The 21,688-nt window shown below is 37.2% G+C and overlaps 2 pseudogenes; both read left to right on the forward strand.

The window, feature by feature from the left end:
• LOC102388943 overlaps positions 1-20,519 on the forward strand; it is a 37,791-nt pseudogene extending 17,272 nt beyond the window's left edge.
• Positions 20,520-20,879: 360 nt separating this feature from the next.
• The window catches only part of LOC102392806, a 78,617-nt pseudogene continuing 77,808 nt past the window's right edge, over positions 20,880-21,688 (forward strand).

Here is a 21,688-nt window from a genome sequence, read left to right on the forward strand (position 1 = left end):
AGCTCCAATGGCAATTTTCACAGAACTAGAACAAATAATTTAACAACTTGTATGGAAATACAAAAGAATCTTGAATAACCAAAGCAATCTTAAGAAAGAAGAATGGAACTGGAGGAATCAACACGACTGACTTCAGACTATACTACAAAGCTACAGTCATCAAGACAGTATGGTACTGGCACAAGCCAGAAATATAGATCAATGGAACAAATAGAAAGCCCAGAGATAAATCCACACAACTATGGACACCTTATCTTTGACAAAGGAGACAAAAATATACAATGGAGAAAAGACAATTGCTTTAACAAGTGTTGCTGCGAAAATTGGTCAACCACTTGTAAAAGAATGAAACTACAACACTTTCTAACCATACACAAAAATAAACTCAAAATGGATTAAAGATCTAAACGTAAGAACAGAAACTATAAAACTCCTACAGGAAAACTTATGCAAAACACTCTCTGACATAAATCACAGCAGATTATCTATAACCCACCTTCCATAGTAATGGAAATAAAAGCAAAAATAAACAAATTGGACCTAATTAAACTTAAAAGCTTTTGTGCATTGAAGGAAACTGTAATAAAGGTGAAAAGACAGCCTTCAGAGTACGAGTAAATAATAGCAAATGAAGCAACTGACAAAGAACTAATCTCAAAAATATACAAACTCATGAAGCTCAATACCAGAAAAATAAATGACCCAATCCAAAAATAGGTCAAAAAATAAACAGACATTTCTCCAAAGAGGAGATTCAGATGGCTAATAAGCACATGAAAAAATGCTCAACATTACTCATTATCAGAGAGTTGCACATCAAAACCACAATGAGGTACCATCTCATGCTGGTTAAAATGACTGCTATCAAAAGTCTACAAACAATAAATGCTGAATAGGGTACGGAGAAAAGTGAACCCTCATACACTGTTGGTGGAAATGCAAACTAGTACAGCCACTATGGAGAACAGTGTGGAGATTTCTTAAAAAACTGAAAATAGATCTGCCATATAACAATGGGATGCCAGCAATCCCACTGCTAGGCATACACACTGAGGAAACCAGAATTGAAAGAGACACATGTGCCACAATGTTCATTGTAGCACTGTTTACATTAGCTAGGACATGAAAGCAACCTAGATGTCCACTGGTGGAAAAAAATGGATAGGAAAGCTGTGGTACATATACACAAAGGAATATTAGACAGGTATTAAAAAGAACACATTTGAATCAGTTCTAATGAGGTGGATGAAACTGGAACCTATTATACAGTGATGTAAGTCAGAAAGAAAAACACCAATACAGTATATTAATAAATATAAATGGAATTTAGAAAGATGGTCACCATGACCCTATATGTGAGATAGCAAAAGAGACACAGATATAAAGAACAGACTTTTGGACTCTGTGGGAGAAGGCGAGGTGGGGATGATTTGAGAGAATAGCATTGAAACATGTATATTACCATATGTGAAATAGATCACCCCTAAGTTCGATGCATGAAACAGGGCACTCAAAGCTGGTGCACTGGGACAACCCAGAGGGGTGGGATAGGGAGGAAGGTGGGAGGGGGGTTCAGGATGGGGCTACACCCGTGGCTGACTCATGTCAATGTATGGCAAAAAACCAAAATATTGTAAAGTAGTTAGCCTGCAATTAAGATAAATTAATTAATATTTAAAAAGCTATTGTTCTGTTGCCAAGTCATGTACAACACTTTGTGACCCCATGGACTGCAACAGGCCAGGCTTCCCTGTCTCTCACCATCTCCCAGAGTTTGCTGAAGTTCATGTCCATTGAATTGGTGATGCCATCCAGCCATCTCATCCTCTGTCACCCTTTTCTCCTTCAAGAGAAAAGGCAGTAGTTACCTACAAGGAGACCCTTACAAGTATCAACAGCTTCTGAAGAATCTTTTTTTTGGTCCCAAGGGACTGGCACACAAAGAGATGAAAGGAAAAAAAACTTGCAGCCAAGACTACTGTATCCAGGAAAACCATATTGCAACCACAGTGTGATGTCCCTTCACACCTGTCATAATGGCTACCATGAAAAGGACAATATCAAGTGTTGTCAAAGATGTGGAGGAAAGGGAATATTTGTGCACTGTTGGTAGGGTTGTAAACAGGCAGAGTTGATGTGGAAAAGAGGATAGAGTTTCCTTTAAAAAATAAAAATAGAACTGCTGTATGATCCAGCAATTCCACTACTGGGTACTTATTCAAAGGAAACAAAAACACTAATCTAAAAAGATATATGTACTCCAATGTTCATTGCATTGAATGACCAGGATTTGGAAGCAACCTAGAAAGTCCACTGATAGGTAGATAAAGAAGATGATATATATATATATATATATATATATATATATATATATATGCAATATGAACTATAACCAAGCCATAAAATATGAAACATTTCCATTTTCAACAACATAGAAGTGTCTAGGATGTATTATTTTAAGTGAAGTAGGTAAGATAGAAAAAGACAAATGCCACATGATTTCACTTATTTATGGGATCTAAAAATAAAACAAAACCAAAGGAAAACAGGCTCATAAGGAAATCTAATACAGTTATGTAAAGTTTAAAAATAAAATAAAATTAAAAAAAAAAAAAAAAAAGGAAAAAAAAAAAAAATTAATGAGTTGTTGCAAGAAAAGAGGAGGGGGTTGGCAAGGTAGATACAGGGGATTTAGAAGTACAAACTCCAGTTGTGTAATAAAGAAGCCAGGGGGATGGAATATACAGCATACAGAATATGGTCAATAATATTGTAATAAATTTGATATGGATAGATTGCTACTAGGCATACTGGTAGTCATTTTATAATGCATGTAAAAGTAAAATCATTTTGTAGCCCATATGAAGCTAACATACTGTTATACATCCAACATTTCAATAAGAAATTCATTTAAAAAAGGATGAAGGGGCATATTGAACAAGTAGTAGTAGCATAGTGTTTATGGAGACAAATAGCTTGCAAGTTTCAAATATTTTTCCTTTTTAAAATCCTTTAACTTGTTCCGAGTATTCTTTTTGTTTAATTCTTATTTTAAAATCCAAAGTAATATTTGATTGTATTAATATTTTTTTAATTTTATTTTATTTTTAAACTTTACATAATTGTATTAGTTTTGCCAAATATCAAAATGAATCCACCACAGGTATACATGTGTTCCCCATCCTGAACCCTCCTCCCTCGTCCCTCCCCATTCCATCCCTCTGGGTCGTCTTGAGGTGGTTGAGAACATCCAATATTTTCTGTATGAAGTACAGAGGTCAAAAAGCACAAATATAATCTTTAAATTAAAAATAAATATTTATATTTGTACTTTTTGACCTCTGTACTTCATACAGAAAATATTGGATGTTCTCAACCACCTCAAATAGACCATGGAACCATTAACTCATCTAGCTCTGCAGAAGAAAGGCGAGAAATACATGAACAAAGACTGTATACACATGGCACGAAGTTAAGTTATACTTGTGAAGAAGGCTTCGAGATATCTGAAAATAATGTGATAATATGCCACATGGGAGAGTGGAGCTCTCCACCTCAGTGTGTAGGTGAGGACACTAGGCAAACCAAAATCTATTTTCAGTACCATTCATTAAACTAATCAATTGTCATCAAAATCATGAGACTTGATCCTTTAGATTTCTAAATACATCAAGTAACATCTATTAATAGGTCATTTATGTATGAAAATAAGATGTATATATTTATATGTTAAATAAAATTTTACATATAAAATTAATCATTGTTCTAATTAAAAAGTGTTTCTTCTGTATAGAATCTCTTTTCAATCTGGCAATTATTTTGTATTAACACTGGATGTGCACTAAAATTAAACTTAGCTATTCATATTAGTAAACCTATTTATATTCCTATCTATTCAAGTTTCTAAAATATGTCATATGTCTTCTCTAAAATGTCCCTTTTAATTTCTTACAATATATAGTACTTTTCCTGAGATGATGTTTGGAGTCTCAATGTGTTTTTCTTTTATTACTCATGATTGGTTAGAGCAGCACTGATGGTTTCTTTCATATATTGATAATTTCTGTTTCAAGTTCTTGCTCAAGTGGACACACACCAGAATGGTGATTTTAGGAAAAATTTTTGCACTTTCCTCCCATGTCATGGAGGTTCCTGTATAATCATTTATTATTTTCAAGTAAAATTACCAAATATGTTGACTGTACATCAAGTTAAATTTCAAAGTTAGCAAAACATGAAATCAATTTTTTTTCATTTCTTCCCAGGACTTCCTTGTGGACTTCCACCTTATATTCTGAATGGTGTTGTATCTCGCAAGAAAGACAGTTACCAATACGGAGAAGAAGTTACTTACAAATGTGATGAAGGGTTTGGAACTGATGGACCTGCATCTATAAGATGTTTAGGAAGGGAATGGTCTTGTCCACAAGATTGTATAAGTGTAGTGTTTTCCCTTTTATTCTTAAGCTGGCAAGTATCTTTTAATTCAAAGCATAAATGGCACAAATATGAAACTAATCAGTAATTCTAGAATTTAACAAGGAATCTATGGAAAGTTCTAAATTCTGGTAGAGAATTAATAACCCTAGAAAGAATAAAGTGAAGTGTCTCAGTCGTGGCTGACACTTTGTGACCCCATGGACTATAGCCTAACAAGCTCCTCGGTCCATGGAATTCTCCAGGCAAGAATACTGGAGTGGGTTGCCATTTCCATCTCCAGGGGATCTTCCCGACCCAGGGATTGAACCCAGGTCTCCTGCATTGTAGGCAGACCCTTTACTATCTGAGCTACCAGGGAAAGTTTGATTTGTTGTTGCAGTTAAGTATTCAGTCATTTCTGACTCTTTAAGACCCCATGAACTGTAGGAAGCCAGGCGTCCCTGTCCTTCACTGTGTCCTGGAGTTTGCTTAAACTCATGTCCATTGAACTGGTGATGCCATTCAACCATCTCATCCTTTGCAGTCCCCTTCTCCTCCTATCCTCAATCTTTCCCAGCATTAGGGTCTTTTCCAATGAGTTGGCTCTTTGTATCAGGTGACTTCCCTGATGGCTCAAATGGTAAAACATCTGCCTACAATGTGGGAGACCTAGGTTCAATCCTTGGGTTGGGAAGATCCTCTGGGGAAGGAAATGGCAACCCACTCCAGTACTCTTGCCTGGAAAATCCCATGGACAGAGGAGCCTGGTAAGCTACAGTCCATGGGGTCACAAAGAGTCGGACACGACTTAGCGACTTCACTCACTTTCACTGTCACTTTCATCAGGTGACCAAAGTATTGGAGCTTCAGCTTCAGCATCAGCCCTCCCATTGAATATTTAGGATCAATTTCTTTTAGGGTTGACTGGCTTGATATTGAAGTGCAAGGGACTCTCAAGACTTCTCCAGCACCACAGTTCAAAAGTATCAATTCTTTGGCACTCAGGCTTCTTTATTGTCCAACTCTCAAATTGGTCCATGACTACTGGAAAAGCCATAGCTTTGACTAGGTGGACTTTTGTTGGCAAAGCGATGGCTCTGCTTTTTAATATGCTCTTGAGGTTTGTCATAGCTTTTCTTCCAAGGAGCAAGCGCCTTTTAATTTCCTGGCTGCAGTCACAAACTGCAGTGATTTTAGAGCCCAAGAAAATGAAGTCTGTCACTGTTTTCATTTTTTTCCCCATCTATTTGCCATGCAGTGACGGGGCCAGGTGCCATGATCTCCATTTTTTGAATGTTGAGCTCTAAGCCAGCATTTTCAGTCTCTTCTTTCACCTTCACCAAGAGCCCCTTTAGTTCCTCTTTACTTTCTGTCCTTAAGGTGGCATCATCTGAGGCATAGCTGAGGTTATTGGTATTTCTCCTGACAATCTGAATGCCACCTTGAGCTTCATCCAGCCAGGTATTTTGCATGACATACGCTGCATATAAGTTAAATAAGCAGGATGACAATATACACCCTTAAATTACTCTTTTTCCAATTTTGACCCAGTCAGTAGTCCATGTACAGATCTAACTGATACTTCTTCACCCACATAGAGTTTTCTCAGGACGAAGGTAAGGTGGTCTGGTATTCCCATCTCTTCAGAAATTTTCCACAGTTTGTTGTGATCCACACAATCAAGGACTTTAGCATAGTCAATGAAGCAGAAGTAGATGTTTATCTGGAATTCCCTTGCTTTTTCTGTGATCCAATGGAGGTTGGCAATTTGATAACACTAAGTTATCTTAGTTTCACATCATTTAAGGTGCAGTTTGAACATCCTCTGATATACATCACAGATTTCAGGTCTCTGTTCCCGTACTATGGCTGAACTCTGCTCTTATCACTACCCAATTTGCTGTTAATTTATCAACCATTTCTTTGTAATATGCAATTTTCTAAGACATTTAACATAACTCAAGGTAACATATTTTTATAAAGGCAAAAATAGAAACATTCATAATTTAGATGGGCTGTCATGGAAGAAGAGAATTTAAATTTGAGAAGTATGCAGCTCTACCTCTTAGAATGTCACCATTCCCATGTTGTATTTTTGATAATATAGAGACGGTCAATGTGACTAAAGATTTCCAACACTTGTCTATAGGTATAAGAGAAATGCTGTAAATATTCATTTGTTTGATATGTAACTATTTATTTTATGGAATATAATCAGTGGTGACTATGAATCTTTAAAGATGTACTAAACAAATGCATATTCTTTTCTCTTTCAGGCACAAATTGTGTTAACTTGCCCACCTTTGATGATGCTGTACTCATAGATCAGGAGAAGGATTTCTATAGGTCAGGAGAACAAGTGGCTTTTAAGTGTCTATCATATTACCAGTTGGCTGGATCTAATACTATACAGTGTATTAAGAGCAAATGGATAGGAAGGCCAGCATGTAGAGGTACTTTGGTAAAATTTTAAAATTTATATAAGTATCTGAAGTAATATAATGTAGAAAATTGCCTCCACTATCATTAAATGGACATAGATTACTTTTAGGCCAGGTCAAAAGCAGTTTGTGCCTGAACATAAAAAGAGATGAACCTGTGTTCCCAGTGTTTGGTGTTGTAGCCCTATAGTTCTCAAAGCACAGTCCTGGCAGAGCATTCTCAGCACATTCTGTAAACTGTTAGATATGCAAGCAGATTCACAGGATCACTCAGACTTGTTGAATCAAAACCTCTGGGGCTGCAACTCTGACAATGTCTTGATGATTCCCAAGGAATTCTGTGTATATTTCAGTTTAGGACCCATGGCTACAGCCTCTTGTAGTTACAGCCTCTGCATCCCCTGAATCACACTGAAGAATGCACATCATTGATGGTGGTGTCCTTACCATTTGCCCCAAAATATCATTAAAGTATATATATATTTTTAATTTACACTTTATTTTTCTATTATTTTTCCAGATCTTCTGTTCAGATCTTTAATTAATCATCTTCTTCCTGCAACTATAGTATTCTTCAGAATGTTTAATTCTTGATCAAGTCTCTAAAGAAGAACCTACTGTGTTTATTTTCTGAAAGTCCCTAAAGTTATATCTCATAAACAGGAGGAATGTTAACCAAATCTTGATGTCAAGTGATATTTTATTATGTTTTCCTTATGATTTATAAGTTCATTTTGAATTTATATACTTTATAATTTTTATTTTACTAACCTCAAAAAGAGATTTCCAGGAAAACTCTTTTTCTTCAGTACCCTAAAAATTGTTTATCACTTTTCTAGTGAAGTATAGGGGAGAGTCTTAAGATACAGAAGTTTAATTCATGCTGAAAAATATTGCTTTATTTCCTTTGCCTTAATTTTACATATAAACTGATGACAATTAGCAGTCTTTCATGATAGATTAACTTTTGAATCAAAACAACCATGGAATATATTTGACATTCTATTTCCTCCTTGCTGTTCATGACAATCATTATATTAGAGATACTTTTGTACCTTTCTATTCAGATGTTTCCTGTGTGAATCCACCTCAAGTGGAAAATGCTATTATACAAAATCAGAAGTCTATATATCAAAGTGGTGAGAAAGCACGTTAGGAATGCATCGGGAATTATGACCTCTTTGGGGAGATAGATGTGGTATGTTTAAATGGAACTTGGACAAAAACACCTCAGTGCAAAGGTAGAGTATCTTACTCACCCTGTCCACCCAATTTAGAGAATATATTAAGAACAAAATATATTGATACTAAATTAGGATGAAGTAGCTTTTCTGGAATAATTTTTAGTTGCCAAAAAAAAAAAAAATGGTGCTGAAAATCCAGTTCTTTTGTGGTCTTAATATGTAATCTAACATGTGTATTGTATGACAGTGTTAACTAGATTTGAACAGTTGGAATCATGGGACATTTCCTGTCTTAAACATTAATATACTCAGTTGTTTTCTGAAGAATAAGTGTGTAAAATATACCATAATTACATTTAACAGCCCAAGAAATTCCACTTAGAGACATGGAATAAGCAGCTGGGGCCTGATCACAAAATCTGCCATAGATGTGGGCAGCTATAACTATGTATGATATTTAAATGTAGGTTACTAGCTGAGTTCCAGCAGAGCTATTTCAAATCCTACAAGATGATGCTACTAAAGTGCTACACTCATTACGTCAGCAAATTCTGGAAACACAGAAGTGGTCACAGGAGTGGAAAAGGTTAATACTCACCAGTTCCCAAGAAGGGAAGTACTTGGAAACAAAGACAGACTTCATTCTTTCAGCTTCACAATCACGGTGGATGGTGATTGCAGCCATGAAATTAAAAGACACTTGCTCCTTGGAAGAAAAGGACAGCATGTTAAGAAACAGAGACATCACTTTACTAACAAAGGTTCTTATTGTCAACAATATGTTTTTTCAAGCAATCATGTATGGATATGAATATTTGACCACAAAGAAGGCTGAGTACCAAAGAACTGATTTTTTTGAACTGTGGTACTGAAGAAGACTCTTGAGAGTCCCTTATCCTGCAAGGAGATCAAGCCAGTCAATCCTAAAAGAAATCAGTCCTGAATATTCATTGGAAACACTAATGGTGAAGTTGAAGCTCCAGTATTTTGGCCACCTAAGGAGAAGAGCTGACTCATTGGAATAGACCCTGATGTTGGAAAAGTTTAAGGGCAGGAGAAGGGACATCAGAGGATGATATGGTTGGATGGCATGATCGACAGAATGGACATGACTTTGAGCAAACTCCCGGGGGTTAATGAAGAACAGGGAAGCCTGGCTTGCTACAATTCGTGGGGTTGCAAAGAGTCAGAAACAACTGAGTGACTGAACAACACAACAGGAACTGATTATGATGTATCTTGACATTAAGTTCTTTGGCTCCATCCCATTTGGAATTCACTGAGTAGTTTTAATATGTAGTTGTTTTTGGTTAGTCGCTAAGTCATATGCCCTATTTGAGAAATTTTCTCATTATTTAAAAAAATAATTTTGGAGTATATTTCCTATACAATATAGTGTCAGTTTCACTGCACATCAAAGTGAATCAGCTACACATATACACATATCCCCATTCTTTTGGATTTCCTTTCCATTTAGGCCATCATAAAATGATGGCACAGGGAACTCAGCCATTATTTTTTTTTTATCTCTTATTCTTTATTTTCAACTTTATGTTCAACAGTTCTTTGCTATCTTCCCACAGGTCCTTGAAGCTATATCCATTTTCTTTTCAGTCTATTTTCAAAGTTAGTTAATATTCAACTTATTGATCCTTCTGCCATCTGCAATATATTGCTGAACCATGTGGTTTTCTAATAATCTTCTTTCTAGTCCTATCAATTGGACTGGATTTTTAAAAACCATCATCCAATGATTTCAATATCTATGTCATCTCAGTGTTGTCTTCTGTTGATTGTTTTTTCTCTTTTGAGGTTTACCTGGTCTTTGGTCTGATAAATGATATTCAACTGTATTTGGAAACTTGAGCTTTTATATTTTGAGACTAAGGATGTTATTGGACGCCTTCATTAATCAGGCCTCCATTACTGCCACGTAGGTTGTAAGTCCAAGGTTCCCACCTGGCCTTCTCTGACACCAGGAGAAAGGGCAGAGGTTTCTTATTTCCTTATTATGTGGGTGGAAATCTGGGCTGCTTACTTGAACCCTGTAGATCAAAGCATGGAAAGAATTGGCCTTAGGTTTCTGCCATCGTATGTTTCTAGACTAAATCAGTTCAGTTCAGTTGCTCAGTTGAGTCTGACTCTTTGCATCCCCATGGACTGCACCACACAAGGCTTCCCTGTCCATCACCAACTCACAGAGTTTAACTAACTCATGTCATCAAGTCAGTGATGCCATCCTACCATCTCATCCTCTGTTGACCACTTATCCTTCTGCTTTCAATCTTTTCCAGCATCAGGGTTTTTCCAAAGAGTCAGTCCTTTGCATCAGGTTGCCAAAGTATTGGAGTTTCAGCTTGAGCATCAGTACTTTCAATGAATATTCAGGACTGATTCCCTTTAGGACTGACTGGTTTGATCTCCTTACATTCCAAGGGACTCTCAAGAGTCTTCTCCAACACCACAGTTCAAAAGCATCAATTTTTCGATGCTCAGCTTTCTTTATAGTCCAACTCTCACATCCATACATGACGACTGGAAAAACCATAGCTTTCACTAGATGGAAATTTGTTGACAAAGTAATGTTTCTGCTCTTTAATATGCTGTCTAGGTAGGTCATAACTTTTTTTCTAAGGAGCAAGTGTCTTTTAATTTCATGGCTGCAGTCACCATCTACAGTGATTTTGGAGCCCCCCAAAATAAAGTCTGTCACTGTTTCCATTCTTTAACATCTATTTTCTTTGAAGTGATGGGACCAGACGCCACGACCTTAGTTCTCTAAATGTTGATTTTTAAGCCAACTTTTTCACTCTCCTCTTTCACTTTCATCAGGAGACTCTTTAATTCTTCTTCACTTTCTGCCATAAGGGTGGGATTATCTGCATATCTGAGTTTGTTGATATTTCTCCTGACAATCTTGATTCCAGCTTGTCCTTCATCCTGCTTGGAATTTCGCATGATGTTCTCTGCCTGTAAGTAAGCAGGCTGACAGTATACATCCTTGATATGCTCCTTTCCTGATTTGGAACCAGTTTGTTATTTCATGTCTGATTCTAACTGTGGCTTCTTGACCTGCATACAGATTTTTCAGGAGGCAGGTAAGGTGTTCAGTTCAGTTCAGTTGCTCAGTCGTGTTTGACTCTTTGTGACCCCATGAATTGCAGCACGCCAGGCCTCCCTGTCCATCACCAACTCCCAGAGTTCACTCAGACTCACATCCATCGAGTCAGTGATGCCATCCAGCCATCTCATCCTCTGTCGTTCCCTTCTCCTCCTGCCCCCAATCCCTCCCAGCATCAGAGTCTTTTCCAATGAGTCAACTCTTCGCATGAGGTGGCCAAAGTACTGGAGTTTCAGATTTAGCATCATTCCTTCCAAAGAAATCCCAGGGCTTATCTCCTTCAGAATGGCCATCTATTTAATTTTCACAGTATGTTGTGATTCAGAGTCAAAGGCTTTGGCGTAGTCAATAAAGCAGAAGTAGATTATTTTGTGGAACTCTCTTGCATTTTTGATGATCCAACAAATGTTGGCAATTTGATCTCTGATTCCTCTGCCTTCTCTGAATCCAGCTTGAACATCAGGAATTTCGTGGGTCATGTGCTGTTGAAGCCTATCTTGGAGAAGCTTGAGCATTACTTTACTGATGTGTGAGATGAATGTAATTGTATGGTAGTTTGAACATTATTTGATATTGAAATGAAAACTAACATTTTCCAGACCTGTGGTCACTGCCATATTTTCCAAATTTGTTGGCATAATGAGTGCAGTACTTAAAGAGCATCATCTTTTAGGATTCAAAATAACTCAAATGGAATTCCATCACCTCCACTAGCTTTGTCCGCAGTGATGCTTCCTAAGGCCCACTTGACTTTGTACTCTAGGATGTCTGGCTCTAGGTGAGTGATCACACAAATGTGGTTATCTGGGTCATGAAGCTCTTTTTTGTATAGTTCTTCTGTGTATTCTTGCCACCTCTTTTTAATATCTCCCACTTATATTGGGTCCATACCATTTTTGTCCTTTATAGTGCCCATCGTTGCATGAAATGTCCTTGGTATCTCTAAGTTTCTTGAAGATATCTCTAAGTTTCTTGAAGATATCTCTAATCTTTCCCAATCTATTGTTTTCCTCTATTTCTTTACACTGAACACTGAGGAAGGCTTTCTTATCTCTCCTTGCTGTTCTTTGGAACTATCCATTCAAATGGTTTTCTCTTTCCTTTTCTCTTTTACATTTAGTCTTTTCTTTTCTAAACTATTTGTAAGGGCTACTGAGGCAACCATTTTGCCTTATTATTTTTTTTTAATTTCATTTTATTTTTAAAACTTTATATAATTGTATTAGTTTTGCCAAATATCAAAATAAATCCGCCACAGGTATACATGTGTTCCCCATCCTGAACCCTCCTCCCTCCTCCCTCCCCATACCATCCCTCTGGGTCGTCCCAGTGCACTAGCCCCAAGCATCCAGTATCGTGCATTGAACCTGGACTGGCAACTCATTTCATACATGATATTTTACATGTTTCAATGCCATTCTCCCAAATCTTCCCACCCTCGCCCTCTCCCACAGAGTCCATAAGACTGTTCTATACATCAGTGTCTCTTTGCTGTCTCGTACGCAGGGTTATTGTTACCATCTTTCTAAATTCCATATATATGTGTTAGTATACTGTATAGGTGTTTTTCTTTCTGGCTTACTTCACTCTGTATAATAGGCTCCAGTTTCATCCACCTCATTAGAATTGATTCAAATGTATTATTTTTAATGACTGAGTAATACTCCATTGTGTATATGTACCACTACTTTCTTATCCATTCATCTGCTGATGGACATCTAGGTTGCTTCCATGTCCTGGCTATTATAAACAGTGCTGCGATGAACATTGGGGTACACGTGTCTCTTTCCCTTCTGGTTTCCTCAGTGTGTATGCCCAGCAGTGGGATTGCTGGATCATAAGGCGGTTCTATTTCCAGTTTTTTAAGGAATCTCCACACTGTTCTCCATAGTGGCTGTACTAGTTTGCATTCCCACCAACAGTGTAAGAAGGTTCCCTTTTCTCCACACCCTCTCCAGCATTTATTGCTTGTAGACTTTTGGATTGCAGCCATTCTGACTGGTGTGAAATGGTACCTCATAGTGGTTTTGATTTGCATTTCTCTGATAATGAGTGATGTTGAGCATCTTTTCATGTGTTTATTAGCCATCTGGATGTCTTCTTTGGAGAAATGTCTATTTAGTTCTTTGGCCCATTTTTTGATTGAGTCATTTATTTTTCTGGAGTTGAGCTGTAGGAGTTGCTTGTATATTTTTGAGATTAGTTGTTTGTCAGTTGCTTCATTTGCTATTATTTTCTCCCATTCTGAAGGCTGTCTTTTCACCTTGCTAATAGTTTCCTTTGATGTGCAGAAGCTTTTAAGGTTAATTAGGTCCCATTTGTTTATTTTTGCTTTTATTTCCAATATTCTGGGAGGTGGGTCATAGAGGATCCTGCTGTGATGTATGTCGGAGAGGGTTTTGCCTATGTTCTCCTCTGGGAGTTTTCTAGTTTCTGGTCTTATGTTTAGATCTTTAATCCATTTTGAGTTTATTTTTGTGTATGGTGTTAGAAAGTGTTCTAGTTTCATTCTTTTTTTTTTTTAATTTTATTTTATTTTTAAACTTTACATAACTGTATTAGTTTTGCCAAATATCCAAATGAATCCGCCACAGGTATACATGTGTTCCCCATCCTGAACCCTCCTCCCTCCTCCCTCCCCATTCCATCCCTCTGGGTCGTCCCAGTGCACCAGCCCCAAGCATCCAGTATTGTGCATCGAACCTGGACTGGCAACTCGTTTCATACATGATATTTTACATGTTTCAATGCCATTCTCCCAAATCTTCCCACCCTCTCCCTCTCTCACAGAGTCCATAGTTTCATTCTTTTACAAGTGCTTGACCAGATTTCCCAGCACCACTTGTTAAAGAGATTGCCTTTAATCCATTGTATATTCTTGCCTCCTTTGTCACAGATAAGGTGTCCATATGTGCGTGGATTTATCTCTGGGCTTTCTATTTTGTTCCATTGATCTATATTTCTGTCTTTGTGCCAGTACCATACTGTCTTGATAACTGTGGCTTTGTAGTAGAGCCTGAAGTCAGGTAGGTTGATTCCTCCAGTTCCATTCTTCTTTCTCAAGATAGTTTTGGCTAGTCGAGGCTTTTTGTATTTCCATACAAATTGTGAAATTATTTTTTCTAGCTCTGTGAAGAATACTGTTGGTAGCTTGATAGGGATTGCATTGAATCTATAAATTGTTTTGGGTAGTATACTCATTTTCACTATATTGATTCTTCCCATCCATGAACATGGTATATTTCTCCATCTATTAGTGTCCTCCTTGATTTCTTTCACCAGTCTTTTATAGTTTTCTATATATAGGTCTTTAGTTTCTTTAGGTAGATATATTCCTAAGTATTTTATTCTTTCCGTTGCAATGGTGAATGGAATTGTTTCCTTAATTTCTCTTTTTATTTTCTCATTATTAGTGTATAGGAATGCAAGGGATTTCTGTGTGTTGATTTTATATCCTGCAACTTTACTATAATCATTGATTAGTTCTAGTAATTTTCTGGTGGAGTCTTTAGGGTTTTCTATGTAGAGGATCATGTCATCTGCAAACAGTGAGAGCTTTACTTCTTCTTTTCCAATTTGGATTCCTTTTATTTCTTTTTCTGCTCTGATTGCTGTGGCCAAAACTACCAAAACTATGTTGAATAGTAATGGTGAAAGTGGGCACCCTTGTCTTGTTCCTGACTTTAGAGGAAATGCTTTCAATTTTTCACCATTGAGGATAATGTTTGCTGTGGGTTTGTCATATATAGCTTTTATTATGTTGAGGTATGTTCTTTCTATTCCTGCTTTCTGGAGAGTTTTGATCATAAATGGATGTTGAATTTTGTCAAAGGCTTTCTCTGCATCTATTGAGATAATAATGTGGTTTTTATTTTTCAATTTGTTAATGTGGTGTATTACATTGGTTGATTTGCAGATATTGAAGAATCCTTGCATCACTGGGATAAAGCCCACTTGGTTATGGTGTATGATCTTTTTAATGTGTTGTTGGATTCTGATTGCTAGAATTTTGTTAAGGACTTTTGCATCTATGTTCATCAGTGATATTGGCCTGTAGTTTTCTTTTTTTGTGGCATCTTTGTCAGGTTTTGGTATTAGGGGGATGGTGGCCTCATAGAATGAGTTTGGAAGTTTACCTTCCTCTGCAATTTTCTGGAAGAGTTTGAGCAGGATAGGTGTTAGCTCTTCTCTAAATTTTTGGTAGAATTCAGCTGTGAAGACGTCTGGACCTGGGCTTTTGTTTGCTAGAAGATTTTTGATTACAGTTTCAATCTCCGTGCTTGTGATAGGTCTGTTAAGATTTTCTATTTCTTCCTGGTCGAGTTTTGGAAAGTTGTACTTTTCTAACAATTTGTCCATTTCTTCCATGTTGTCCATTTTATTGGCATATAATTGTTGATAGTAGTCTCTTATGATCCTTTGTATTTCTGTGTTGTCTGTTGTGATCTCTCCATTTTCATTTCTAATTTTATTGATTTGATTTTTCTCCCTTTGTTTCTTGATGAGTCTGGCTACTGGTTTGTCAATTTTATTTATCCTTTCAAAGAACCAGCTTTTGGCTTTGTTGATTTTTGCTATGGTCTCTTGTTTCTTTTGCATTTATTTCTGTTCTAATTTTTAAGATTTCTTTCCTTCTACTAACCCTGGGGTTCTTCATTTCTTCCTTATCTAGTTGCTTTAGGTGTAGAGTTAGGTTATTTATTTGACTTTTTTCTTGTTTCTTGAGGTATGCCTGTATTGCTATGAACTTTCCCCTTAGGACTGCTTTTAAAGTGACCCATAGGTTTTGGGTTGCTTTGTTTTCATTTTCATTCGTTTCTATGCAAATTTTGATTTCTTTTTTTATTTCTTTTGTGATTTGTTGGTTATTCAGCAGTGTGTTGTTCAGCCTCCATATGTTGGAATTTTTAATAGTTTTTCTCCTGTAATTGAGATCTAATCTTACTGCATTGTGGTCAGAAAAGATGCTTGGAATGATTTCTATTTTTTTGAATTTACCAAGGCTAGATTTATGGCCCAGGATGTGATCTATCCTGGAGAAGGTTCTATGTGCACTTGAGAAAAAGGTGAAATTCATTGTTTTGGGATGAAATGTCCTATAGATATCAATTAGGTCTAACTGGTCTATTGCAACGTTTAAAGTTTGTGTTTCCTTGTTAATTTTCTGTTTAGTTGAACTATCCTTAGGTGTGAGTGGGGTATTAAAGTCTCCCACTATTATTGTGTTATTGTTAATTTCTCTTTCATAATTGTTAGCATTTCTCTTACATACTGCGGTGCTCCCGTGTTGGGTGCATATATATTTATAATTGTTATATCTTCTTCTTGGATTGATTCTTTGATCATTATGTAGTGACCATCTTTGTCTCTTTTCACAGCCTTTGTTTTAAAGTCTATTTTATCTGATATAAGTATTGCTACTCCTGCTTTCTTTTGGTCCCTGTTTGCATGGAAAATCTTTTCCAGCCCTTCACTTTCAGACTCTCTTGAGTGGAACTCTTTGAATCCAAAGGTCCCTAAGCAGATTGACTTACTACTTGTTTCACAGTCTCCTGTTTTGGTTTTTATAATATGTTCAGAACCTTTATTTGGCAGAAGGAATACTTAGCAGATGCTATAAGCACAAATATTTTTACCTTATCTTGTCTAGTAATGGAAGCCAAAAAATTTCTTTTCACAGACACTGCAACATGTTGTATAAAAAGGTAACATTTTTTTATCTTAGCTATCCATCTTTCCCGCATATACTCTGAAAGAAAACATGTTGAACATAAGTTCAGTTCAATTCAGTTCAGTCGCTCAGTCATGTCTGACTCTGTGCGACCCCATGAATCACAGCACACCAGGCCTCCCTGTCTATTACCAACTCCCAGAGTTCACCCAGATCATGTCCATCGAGTCAATGATGCCATCCAGCCATCTCATCCTCTGTCGTCTGCTTCTCCTCCTGCCCCCAATCCCTCCCAGCATCAGAGTCTTTTCCAGTGAGTCAACTCTTCGCATGAGGTGGCCAAAGTACTGGAGTTTCAGCTTTAGCATCATTCCTTCCAAAGAAATCCCAGGGCTGATCTCCTTCAGAATGGACTGGTTGGATCTCCTTGCAGTCCAAGGGACTCGCAAGAGTCTTCTCCAACACCAGAGTTCAAAAGCATCAATTCTTTGGTGCTCAGCCTTCTTCACAGTCCAACTCTCACATCCATACATGACCACAGGAAAAAACATAGCCTTGTCTAGATGGACCTTTGTTGGCAAAGTAATGTCTCTGCTTTTGAATATGCTATCTAGATTGGACATAACCTTCCTTCCAAGGAGTAAGCGTCTTTTAATTTCATGGCTGCAGTCACCATCTGTAGTGATTTTGGAGCCCCCCAAAAAAATAAACCCTGGCACTGTTTTCCACTGTTTCCCCATCTATTTCCCATGAAGTAATGGGACCAGATGCCATGATCTTTGTTTTCTCAATGTTGAGCTTTAAGCCAACTTTTTCACTTTCCACTTCCACTTTAATCAAGAGGCTTTTGAATTCCTCTCCACTTTCTGCCATAAGGGCGGTGTCATCTGCATATCTGAGGTGATTGATATTTCTCCCAGCAATCTTGATTCCAGCTTGTGTTTCTTCCAGTCCAGCGTTTCTCTGATGTACTCTGCATATAAGTTAAATAAGCAGAGTGACAATATACAGACTTGATGTACTCCTTTTCCTATTGGGAACCAGTCTGTTGTTCCATGTCCAGTTCTAACTGTTGCTCACTGACTTGCATACAAATTTCTCAAGAGGCAGGTCAGGTGGTCTGGTAGTCCCATCTCTTTCAGAATTTTCCACAGTTGATTGTGATCCACACAGTCAAAGTCTTTGGCATAGTCAATAAAGCAGAAATAGATATTTTTCTGGAACTCTCTTGCTTTTTCAATGATCCAGCAGATGTTGGCAATTTGATCTCTGGTTCCTCTGCCTTTTCTAAAACCAGCTTGAACATCAGGAAGTTCACAGTTCACATATTGCTGAAGCCTGGCTTGGAGAATTTTGAGCATTACTTGTTGAATATCAGGACTCTGCAAAGCAGACATATTTCTTAAAGTAATATATGTGCTTCCATGGTGGTAAAATAGGGTCTTAAAATGTGTATTTCTGATTAAGTGATTAAAATTCCTTCTACATCATTTCTGTCAACAGAAATCATAAGTTTCAATATGACATATTTGGCTGAATTTTTATTTTATTTATTTAAAACTGCAGGGGTTGTTTATGAATAAAGAAAACACCATTATTTTTTAGACTCTCAAGGAAAATGTGGGTATCCTCCAACAATAGACAATGGAGACATTACCTCAAGCCTGCAATTGTCATATCCTCCAAGAATGATTGTTGAGTACCGGTGTCAGGCCTACTATGAACTTCAGGGAAACAGAAACATAGTATGTTGGAATGGAGAGTGGTCAGAACCACCAAAATTTTTAAGTAAATGCTTTAAACTTCTCTTGGATCCTGGGATAATCCTTATACTCAGCATGATGTTTAACTGTTTATAATATGGCTTTTATGGATTAAATAACAACCATTGCCTCTTGAGAAATTTGTATGCAGGCGGAGAAGGCAATGGCACCCCACTCCAGTACTCCTGCCTGGAAAAATCCCATGGACAGAGGAGCCTGGTAGGCTGCAGTCCATGGGGTCGCTACGAGTCAGATACGACTGAGCAACTTAACTTTCACTTTTCACTTTCATGCATTGGAGAAGGAAATGGCAACCCACTCCAGTGTTCTTGCCTGGAGAATCCCAAAGACTGGGGGGGCCTGAAGGGCTGCCATCTATGGGGTCACAGAGTCAGACACGACTGAAGTGACTTAGCAGCAGCAGCAGGAAGCAACGGTTAAAACTGGACAGGGAACAATAGACTGGTTCCAAATAGGAAAAGGAGTACGTCAAGGATGTATATTGTCACCCTGCTTATTTAACTTATATGCAGAGTACATCATGAGAAACGCTGGACTGGAGGAAGCACAAGCTGGAATCAAGATTGCCAGGAAAAATATTAATCACCTCAGATATGCAGATGACACCACCCTTATGGCAGAAAGTGAAGAGGAACTAAAAAGCCTCTTGATGAAAGTGGAAGTGGAGAGTGAAAAAATTGGCTTAAAGCTCAATATTCAGAAAACGAAGATCATGGCATCCAGTGCCATCACTTCATGGGAAATAGATGTGGAAACAGTGTCAGACTTTATTTTTGGGGGGCAGCAAAATCACTGCAAATGGTGACTTCAGCCATGAAATTAAAAGACGCTTACTCCTTGGAAGGAAGGTTATGTCCAATCTAGATAGCATATTCAAAAGCAGAGACATTACTTTGCCAACAAAGGTCCGTCTAGTCAAGGCTATGGTTTTTCCTGTGGTCATGTATGGATGTGAGAATTGGACTGTGAAGAAGGCTGAGCACTGAAGAATTGATGCTTTTGAACTGTGGTGTTGGAGAAGACTCTTGAGAGTCCCTTGGACTGCAAGGAGATCCAACCAGTCCATTCTAAAGGAGATCAGCCCTGGGTGTTCTTTGGAAGGAATGATGCTAAAGCTGAAACTCTAGTACTTTGGCCACCAGATGTGAAGAGTTGACTCATTGGCAAAGACTCTGATGCTGGGAGGGATTGGGGGCAGGAGGAGAAGCGGACGACAGAGGATGAGATGGCTGGATGGCGTCACTGACTCGGATGTGAGTCTGAGTGAACTCCAGGAGTTGGTGATGGACAGAGATGCCTGGTGTGCCATGGTTCATGGGGTTGTAAAGAGTCGGACATGACTGAACGACTGAACTGAACTGAACTGATTTTGTTGCATGCTTGACCACCAAGTATTAATATCTGTATATACAAAGAAAGTTAGAAAATTTCATGTTCGAGGAACAATGGCTCCTTTATGAAAGCTCTTCATATGATAATTGACATTAAGAGTCTTTCATTATAACATTTAATTATTACACTAAACACAGTATCTCATTCTTATAACATTAATTTTGTTAATATGATGATACCTACACTATACATTTTCAGTATATTGGTTTGGAAAGATTTGAGGAAGAATTCATGGACCAAAGTTCTTGAAACCCTGAAATTCTGAAGAAAATATTTGCATATTACTCAAAGGTTCACGTTTATTTCCTTTTTAGAGGCATATGTAATTTCAGAAGAAACAATGAAAAAAATCACATACAGTTAAGATGGAAACACAATACAAAACTTTACTCTAAAACAGAGGATAATATTGTATTCATGTGCCAACATGGTTATCATCGAATGACACAACATACATTTCAAACAACTTGTCGGGAAGGAAAAGTGGTGTATCCTTGATGTGGATAAAACATTGACTAAATGCAGTTGTAAATCTGAAATATGTACATGTGTTCAGATTTCTCCTTATTAATTCAATTCTATTTATTTTATCAAGTATTTTTAAACATCTTGAATCATAAATCAGATTTATGTTAAATATTATGGGGACAATGTAATTGAGCTATGATGGGAGACCAATGAAATACTTCTTAAAATTACTTCATTGAACTTGGACTATCAAAATGTTACGTGTCCTGTTCATGAAATATTTACAGCAAGAAATTAGATTCAATCACTTCCATGCCTCCTTCCATCCATCAGTTTCCTAACTTTCTGAAAGCTTTCTCCGTTACTTCTGAGGGTTTCTGAAACTCTGTTTTAGCATACATGGGGAAAAAGGTGTGGAAAGAAATGGAAAATATTCAAAATATTGATAGTATCATCTAGCAAACATATAGAAGCAAACTATGTCATACTTATTTATGTCAGTAATTAAACATCAGTAGTTTATCTTACTTTTGCTCATCTATCAATAGATGAATAAATCAAAAATGATGAAACACATAATATTTTCAGTTCGGTTCAGTCACTCAGTCGCTTCTGATTCTTTGTGACCCCACTGCAGCACTCCAGGCCTCCCTGTCCATTAGTAACTCCCAGAGCTTACACAAACTCATGTCCATTGATTCAGTGATGCCGTTCAACCATCTCATCCTCTGTCGATCCTTTCTCCTCCCTCCTTCAATCTTTCCAAGCATCAGAGGCTGGACTGGTTGGATCTCATAATATTTTACAAGATGCTTATCAAAGTACACATAATAATTCAAATAAAGAACAATGAGAATCACATTGCATAACTACTCTAACATGGCATATAAGTGATTAAAAAATTCAACATTAAATATAAACACACACAAATAAAGACACTCTGCTTTAAGCACTGAATAACTTTTTCTAGGTGAATACTGGCAAAAAATGCAAGAAAATATGTAGTATAGCTAGAGTTGAATTTAGAGATAATAGGTGTAAAATGTGTTTAGCTTCTTTTTACTTACATGAAATCTTGAATTTTTCTGTCTTTAATGTATATCAACTTTGAACCACAAAATATTTTCTAAAATAAAGAAATATGCAAAGTGACACAACATAAGTTTTAGAGATCGATTTGGTAATGAACTCCAGGTCTAGAAACGTTT

The sequence above is a fragment of the Bubalus bubalis genome, chromosome 5 (genome assembly GCF_019923935.1).
Source record: "Bubalus bubalis isolate 160015118507 breed Murrah chromosome 5, NDDB_SH_1, whole genome shotgun sequence".
NCBI lineage: Eukaryota > Metazoa > Chordata > Mammalia > Artiodactyla > Bovidae > Bubalus > Bubalus bubalis.